The sequence below is a fragment of the Montipora foliosa genome, chromosome 11, assembly GCF_036669935.1.
Source record: "Montipora foliosa isolate CH-2021 chromosome 11, ASM3666993v2, whole genome shotgun sequence".
Lineage (NCBI taxonomy): Eukaryota > Metazoa > Cnidaria > Anthozoa > Scleractinia > Acroporidae > Montipora > Montipora foliosa.
In genome coordinates, this window is record NC_090879.1 from 17,539,910 (window position 1) to 17,547,409 (window position 7,500).

General features: G+C 40.8%; 2 pseudogenes; one reads left to right on the forward strand and one right to left on the reverse strand.

Moving 5' to 3' along the window:
- The first annotated feature begins 1,626 nt into the window (after positions 1 to 1,626).
- Positions 1,627 to 4,287, forward strand: LOC137976758 (uncharacterized; annotated as a pseudogene).
- Positions 4,288 to 5,591: 1,304 nt separating this feature from the next.
- LOC137976759 (LON peptidase N-terminal domain and RING finger protein 3-like) overlaps positions 5,592 to 7,500 on the reverse strand; it is a 2,859-nt pseudogene continuing 950 nt past the window's right edge.

Below are 7,500 nucleotides of genomic sequence, written 5' to 3' on the forward strand. Positions count from 1 at the left end.
TTGTCCTTTTGCTTATCTCTTTTCGTCTATGCCGACCACGTCTTCCCAAAATCTGATGCTTTTTGGTCGATGGGGTATTTCATGGCATTGTTTATAGATGAGTGATTTGCGTTAGCCTTACTGAGAATGTGGAGGGTGCCAGGTACACATTGTGGATGCAGCGGGATTGGTCTGAATCATCATTATCTTTCATTGCATTGCTGTCCACTTTACGGGCTTCCTTTCCTTTGTCTGATTCCGTGGCATTTGTGCCAGGGAAACATCATTCTTGTTTCCGTGGCTTTGAGGAAGCTAGAACACGATGCTTTTGTTGTGAGTTTTGCCCGGCTTGTTGCGTGGAACTACAGATGAGTAATCATCGAAGTAGCGGGCAGGTTGAGATTTATGTCATCGTAGTCTTTTGTAAGCACCATAGAGTTTGACTGATACATCCCGATGTTCTTGATTACTTCACACTTTGAAGGGTATTCTCATGGCTCTTTCCCCCGTGGGCGTTTTTATGTGACCTTTCGCGGAACATTGCAAACCATGGGCAAACCAAGTATAATAATTATCGAAGCCAAGAGCTTCATCCTTCTGTTTGAAAGAAAAGAAAACGAAATGTCCCGTCGGTCAAACTATTACGCCAGAAATCATTTCGTAAAAAGGTCGCGGAATTCAATACTGCAGAAAGTAAACTGAACTCATAATAAACCTGAAGCAATTTATTATGGTGCCAGAGTTGAACTGTTCCCAGTAAATTGTTTTAATGTTTGAATGAAAACGATATGAAACAAACTTTCTAATTGCCAACAAGTCAGGTTTTGTTCTTGCCTACTCACCCGCACTTTCGTAGATCACTGGAGGCCAAACGCGTTACCTGCATTGGTAAGTGACAGAATTGTGCTTGAACAAAGTAATTCAACATTGTCCGGTCGATAGTATCACCTTATTTCTAAGCCTTATGTCCCTCTACCAGATTTTAAAACGTAACTGAAATAAAATGGCTGATTTTACTAGGTTAGTCATTTTGTACCGAATGGGTCTTCTTGGGAAGTCTTCAGATTTGTTAAACGTCCGATTGTTTTCAGGTACGAATATTAAACTTCACATATGAATGAAACAAAAGGAAATACATTACAATAAACGGACCGAGCCGTGCTTTTAAGGCATAAGGAAGAATATCAGTAACCTTATTATGCGTCAATTATCCCAAAATCAACAAACGGACCAAGTTTTTTTTGTATTACCTCATAGCTAATCACTTTCTCACAAGATCGCCGGCGATGCAACATCAATGTATGCCGTCTTCAAACGAAAAAAAAAACTTTTTTAAAACTGTGAAATGAATCATGTGGAGTATTTCGGCTTCCGTGAGGATTAGTCGCCATAGAACTTTAAGCCTCTAAAATCATCATTCAAAAAAAAACCCACTCAAGTGTGTACAAACTCGGGAAATCACGACGGGGATCATTTTGGAATGACTTTCTTTGGACTTACCTGGAATCAGAAGCCGGTATGGTTGTCCTGCCCGAGTCTTAGTAGGTTATCGGGTGGAAAGTGATCGTTTGTGATCGTTTTTTTCACAAATAATGTTTGTGTACTGTTAACATAATTAGTGTTTTTTTTTTGTTACTGTTATACGAAATGAGAGGGTGTTTGGTGGCGAAAATGGGAGATGTGGCAAAGGCTTTTTTCACCGGGAAACATGGTGGAATCTTGAATCTATGGGGATTTGAATGGGAGGATAAGGTCAACTGTTATGAGGTCTTCAAGATTTTATCGTATTAAATCAGTTCATTTGGCATAAAGAACTACTGCGAGCTGCAGAGTTGTAGCATGCAGCGGTCGAAGGAATGTGAGATCATGACTGCGTAACATATAGGTTTACGTTTATAACTTTTATTGGGCGAACTGCATGGAGATTATCGGGCTAGGGGGTGTGACTTGCTTTTCGTACGGTAAGAAGCGGTGTAAGTTGGGATTCATTCTTATAGAGCATGCCCTCTGGTGCGATGAAGCGAAAATGAACAAGGCTTGCGGCATAATTACGTTGTGGTCCTCCTGTACCAGTTATCTCCAGTTTTGCCAAAGCTCAAGTTCAAAAATGGCAATTAAAACCTATAGCCCGCCTCTTAAGGTTACCAATAGTAATAATATTTCCAGATCATTTAAAAAATTATCTTTTCGTTGAGCCAATGAATAGATGAAATCCACGTATCGTGGATAGGGTATGTAAACGAGGCCAGGCAAACGTCACTACGCGTTAAGGACAACAAGGACCAATTCTTCAGTCCTAAACAAAAGACACCATCTCGAGGCTCCAGGGAATAAATATAAGTATTGGTATGACTTTATTCCCCAGAGCCTCGAGCTGATACCTTTTTTTTGGACAGAATTTTAATATACTGAAATTGATCTAGGCACTCTTAAGTTTGCAGGTACCCGCAATAAAAGAGAGAAGAAACCGGACGGATTAGATATAATTCATAACCTTTGCTTGCTTGATACTGATCCGTGATCTCGAAGATCTCAGCGGCCAAAGTGGAAAAACAAGGCGGTTTTTCGCGAATAATGACCAAGGCCTGGCAAAAACATGGCATAACACGTCACCAGTATTTAGGTAAGATCTTTTTCTGGCTTGGATTGTGTCTGAAATGAAAATTACTGTAAAATATGATTGTTTAAATTTGTGATCTCAACCCTGGGTAACATTATAACTGAGGACTGTACTTTATGGTTTACATTAAAACATTATTCCTTGGAAATTGGCTTTTGTTTTTATTAGATTCAAACCGGTATCAATTTTCGATATTATTCTAAGTGTAAATCGGGTAAATGTGCTAGGCTGGTCTAAACATAGAAATGGAATATTTATTTGCACGTTTATTTCTCCACGTCAAAATACTAAGCACTGATTGATTTGTTTTTTCTTTTTACTTATAGGGGCGACGATGAACATGATCTTTGGGTGGTTTATTTCTATTTGCCGTGTGCTTTGCTTTCACCAAACGTGCAGAATGGGCTTCGAGAACGTCCCGAAACGAGGTTAAACCGATTTTCATCGAATGTACAGATATTTTGTTCTTCGCGAAACCCCCCGCCCCCCCCTCCCCCATCGACATCCATCTGTTCATGTTTAACCCTCTCCCTCTATCAACGAGGCTTGAGGCATATCTCTCATGCATCAAGGAGAAAGTAACTTGCAAAAATAGCAAAACTGATGAATATACTTTCTGTTTTAAATCGATTTTTTAGATGGATATTTACCGAGGGTCTTCATTGGGGACTTGGAGACGACCCTTTTGGCTTAAGTTTTGAGAGCAACCTGCTTAACGATAAGATTGAGGTTACGTTATGGTTTTTTGTTTGAGGACGCAAGTCAGAGAGCAGCGTTCCGGTAATGGATGCATTAAAAGAAACACACGCTTCTAACATCCAGATGATTTAAGGGAGAAAAGTCGAAACCAGTTATTCCGATTCAAAGTGGGACTTCGGCAAGCAGTCGAAACTGCCTTTAAGAAAATACACAGAGAAAGAAGAAAGCTGAAAGATGCAGCCGCAGTGAAATCGACGGTCGATCATGTTGTTACTGTGTAGGACCTGTGGAATGCAAGTGGTTCCAACAAGAGCATAGAAAGCCACCTGGGCAAAAAAACTTGACGGAGGACTGGAAGGCAATCTGGCTGCGGGAGCTATAGACAGCGATGACTTAAACAGTAAGCTGCACGAGAAACTCGAGGAAATTAATAGACTCTGAAAAACAAAGCTTTTTACGCTTATTCGAGACGTTAAGGGATTCCTGTTAAAGAAGAAAAGTGACTCAAATGATCGGAAGGATTACTCACTGGACAGCGACGACAGCGATCCTCGAAAATTGGCAATGTTGAAAGTATTGTGTCTAAACGAAGTGAAATTACTTTCAACATCGAGCGACTTCGCAGGAACGAAAGTCTGGTGGAGAATTTCATCCGTGACGCTCTGAAAGGGGAATTCGTCATCGATCCTAGCGAGTATGTGGAGAACGCCAATGCGAGCGGTGCAGATAATGAGGCTGCAAAGCAGGGAGCACAAGAGATTTGCTAGGAAAAGAAGAAACACAAAAAGCAATGCTCAAAAAAGCTGTACCAGGAGATCTTGAAGACATTCCAGTCTCAAGCTTAGAGAGAGAAATTGACGCGAATAAGGACACGGTCGTTAGTGACCAACGGCATTACCCGTGCTGCTCTTGTTGATTCACCTTTCTCGTCTTTGGATTACAAGAAAATTACTGGAGAAGCGATCCAGGCAACACTTTTCCTATCCTAGAATAAACTAACGTGAAAAGGAACATAGGAGAATTGGACTGAAGTCAACAGACCTTCTATCGCATTAATGGATATGGGCCTTGCGTACGCGTGGGGTTCCCGAGTCTTTCGCATCTTAGCATGCCTATCCGGCAGTCCTTTCAGGAGAAAAGCCTGTTCACGAGTTTCTCGAAGTCAAGATATCCTGATAACTGTAAGTCATTAAGAGGAAAAGGCGTTTGTTTCTTTATGTAGTTATTTTTTTACTCAGACATAGCTCATGGTTCATAACTTAGAAACAGCTGGCTGATGGCAAATTTTCGAGCAACTTCACAAAAAAATGCTTACAAAAGATTGCAAGCCAAAATCACAGGTCAGCTACCAGATTACTTTCCTTTGACCTTGTCGCACACCATTCCAGTTACAAACAACAATTTCTCAAACATCATCAAATAAAAATTTGCTCCGAAGAGTCTTGTGAAACAGAACCAAACACAATTATAGTAAATAGAAGTCAATTTGGTTTGAAAAGCATAAGTGATGTTTAGCAAAGCGGAAGTACGTCTTGGGGCGTTACACGAAAACACAGTACAAAAGAATTTAGGAATTATTTAGGAGGGGTATTGGTGAGATTTGCTCCGACCAATGTGCGGTGCGGTACGAGAGATGTTGTGACCGGTCTCTTAACAACACTTGACTGAGAACATTAGATACGATTTTGGACACATTTTCCTGCTACCACCCTTGGGTCTTTACGTGAATTGCGCATGCGCTAGCGTAATTATAATCACTCAGCTTTGCAGAATTTTCCGCCACCACCAGTACATCTTTTCTGTAGCCTAAAAGCAGCCAAGCTTGTAACTCAGAACATAGGTCACGGATGAGCATTTGATATAGACTTACCAAACTAACGTGTCTAATACCTGGCTTGTAAGTAGTAACTAACTAGTACGTCCGTATTCGGTAATGGACAAAGAAATCTGATAATGTAATATTATTGTTCTTTCTCAAATATTGGTTTTCACCTGGATTAGATACATCTTATGCTTCCGTAAAGACCAAATAATGATATATATTGGGAATTCACTGCAATCAAAACGTGGAGATTTTTTCCTCTTTTTCTCCTGAAATTCTGTTGAAGAAGGAAGAGCACCTCATAAAGTCTTTTCGTTGAAGAAAAACATCCGGATAACACCTAAGAAGCGTTCAGAATCACTCAGCAAGCAAAGTAACTTTGCTTTGTCGCTCACTACTATTCTTTATGTTTAAAGAGACTGAAGCGTTTTAATAAGACTAAACCAATATTTCGCGGTAAATGTCTTTTTGTTATCTGCTCAAAACTAAAAGTTCTAAAAATCGTCGAAGACATCTTAGTCTCTCATCCAGAGAAGTCATGGATAAGATAATCAATTTTGCTCTATCCTGAAGTGGAATGGCAGCAAGAGCCCACCACAGCCAAGATGGACCATTTGGGCTGTACTTTGGCTCCTCCTCTGCGTCACTTGGAATTGGACCGATTGCGTTGTAACACATGACTGTTGTACCTCCGTTAGACTGCTAAACCAAATCCGTAAATGTTTTCTACAATCGGTACTCAGAATATCCAGGTCTGTGACCTCGCCATGTGCAAGCTCAGGTGGGGCGTCATCTTCGAGCCACTGTACAGTTGCGGTGTGTAACCATCTGTCATACCGCGCGACATGACGCGGAATCTTCTCGTAGCTGTTGTCTGGATGATTGAGCGTCCGTCAGGAAGTATTCCATCTTGTCGATGGAAAGCATGGTGCCATATTCCGAGAATCCAAAATCCGGGTCATAAGCACACATTCCAAACATCCCGGTTCCTATCTCGTAGATTTACGAATCATGAGTCGGTAGCGAGGTTCAAAGATGTGAAGCGGGTACTTCAAAGATGGGAAGGCCAACGTACACACAAACACAGGAACTTCAGTATGTTCATCAACACCAACTCTGAAAGCGGAAGAAGAAATGATAAATATATGTATGGCATAAAGCCACGCTTGATTATGTAATCTATTTGTGCGCCGTTTAAGAATACGTAATAGATTCTCTGATGCATCTTTTGCTTTAGTTTCGTTCATGAGCAGGAAAATACGCAGAGCATAAGATGTCGACTAGACAGAATTGGCGGTATTGCAAGTCCATATCATTACTCTAATCTCTGTGATACAACAGTCGGTCAGCATAGCCCAACATATCAAATAAAACTTTTGGCGTTTTGTTTCTTCTTTGTGAAAACTTTTGCACACCTAAGAATGCTTACATCAAACGACATTTCTTCCGGAGCTTCACACAATGACAACAAAGTAAAGTGAAAATTATTTGCCGTATGGTTGAGGTTCATATGGTTATCTCACATTACGTAGGCTCACGTTTAGATGTAGTGGAATCATCGTGCACTGTCCATCAAGCTTTTTTATTTACTCATCGTGCTTTGTTACAACACTTTTTAGACAGATTTTAAAATCATTGCAAGTATGCCAATAATTAGGTCACGTCATATAATCATACTAAACTTGCATGGCATCATACCACTCAGGTACCATTGTTGCGCAGTTCATTTACTCAAGTGAAGCTAGGATCTTCGCAGTTATGAACGCAATTTTTACAATTGCGTAGAGAAGCCTGAAGCCTAAAAATTGCGTTCATAACTGCGAAGATCATAGCTTCACTTGATTTCATATCCGCAGTTCATATGATTCATTTCATATACCATTTCATCATTAGTTCATTTACTCCCCTTACCTTTTCCACTTCGCCTTCTCGTCGGCAAAGCTGAGCTCTCTTTCGATGTATTGCTTTTGGAACAGATTTTCAGCCATCTCTTTCACCTCGCAAGTTATGGCGGTGTTCGTCACAGCTCTGCAGTCAACCGTTTGTCGGCAATATGGGCATTCAGATCTAAAGTCCAGGCTTCTTTGTAAGCAGGCCCGACAAAAAGTGTGTCCACAGTCAGTGGTGATCGGTTGGCAAAGAACAGCGTAGCAGCTTTACATTCTAGGTCTTCTTTGGTCTTGATTTGAATTTCGTGTCCTGAAAGTTTACGAATTTTTGATAAAGAGGTTCTGTCCTTGACAGATTATTACGGTATAACTCCGTTCCTTGTAAGGGCGTTTTAGGTGGGGTTTCCAAAGAGATTCAGTAGATGGACTGGCAGTTTCGCTCGAGTTGCTCCGTTTCCTCAAGTTGTCTGTGTCTTCCACCGCTCTAATCG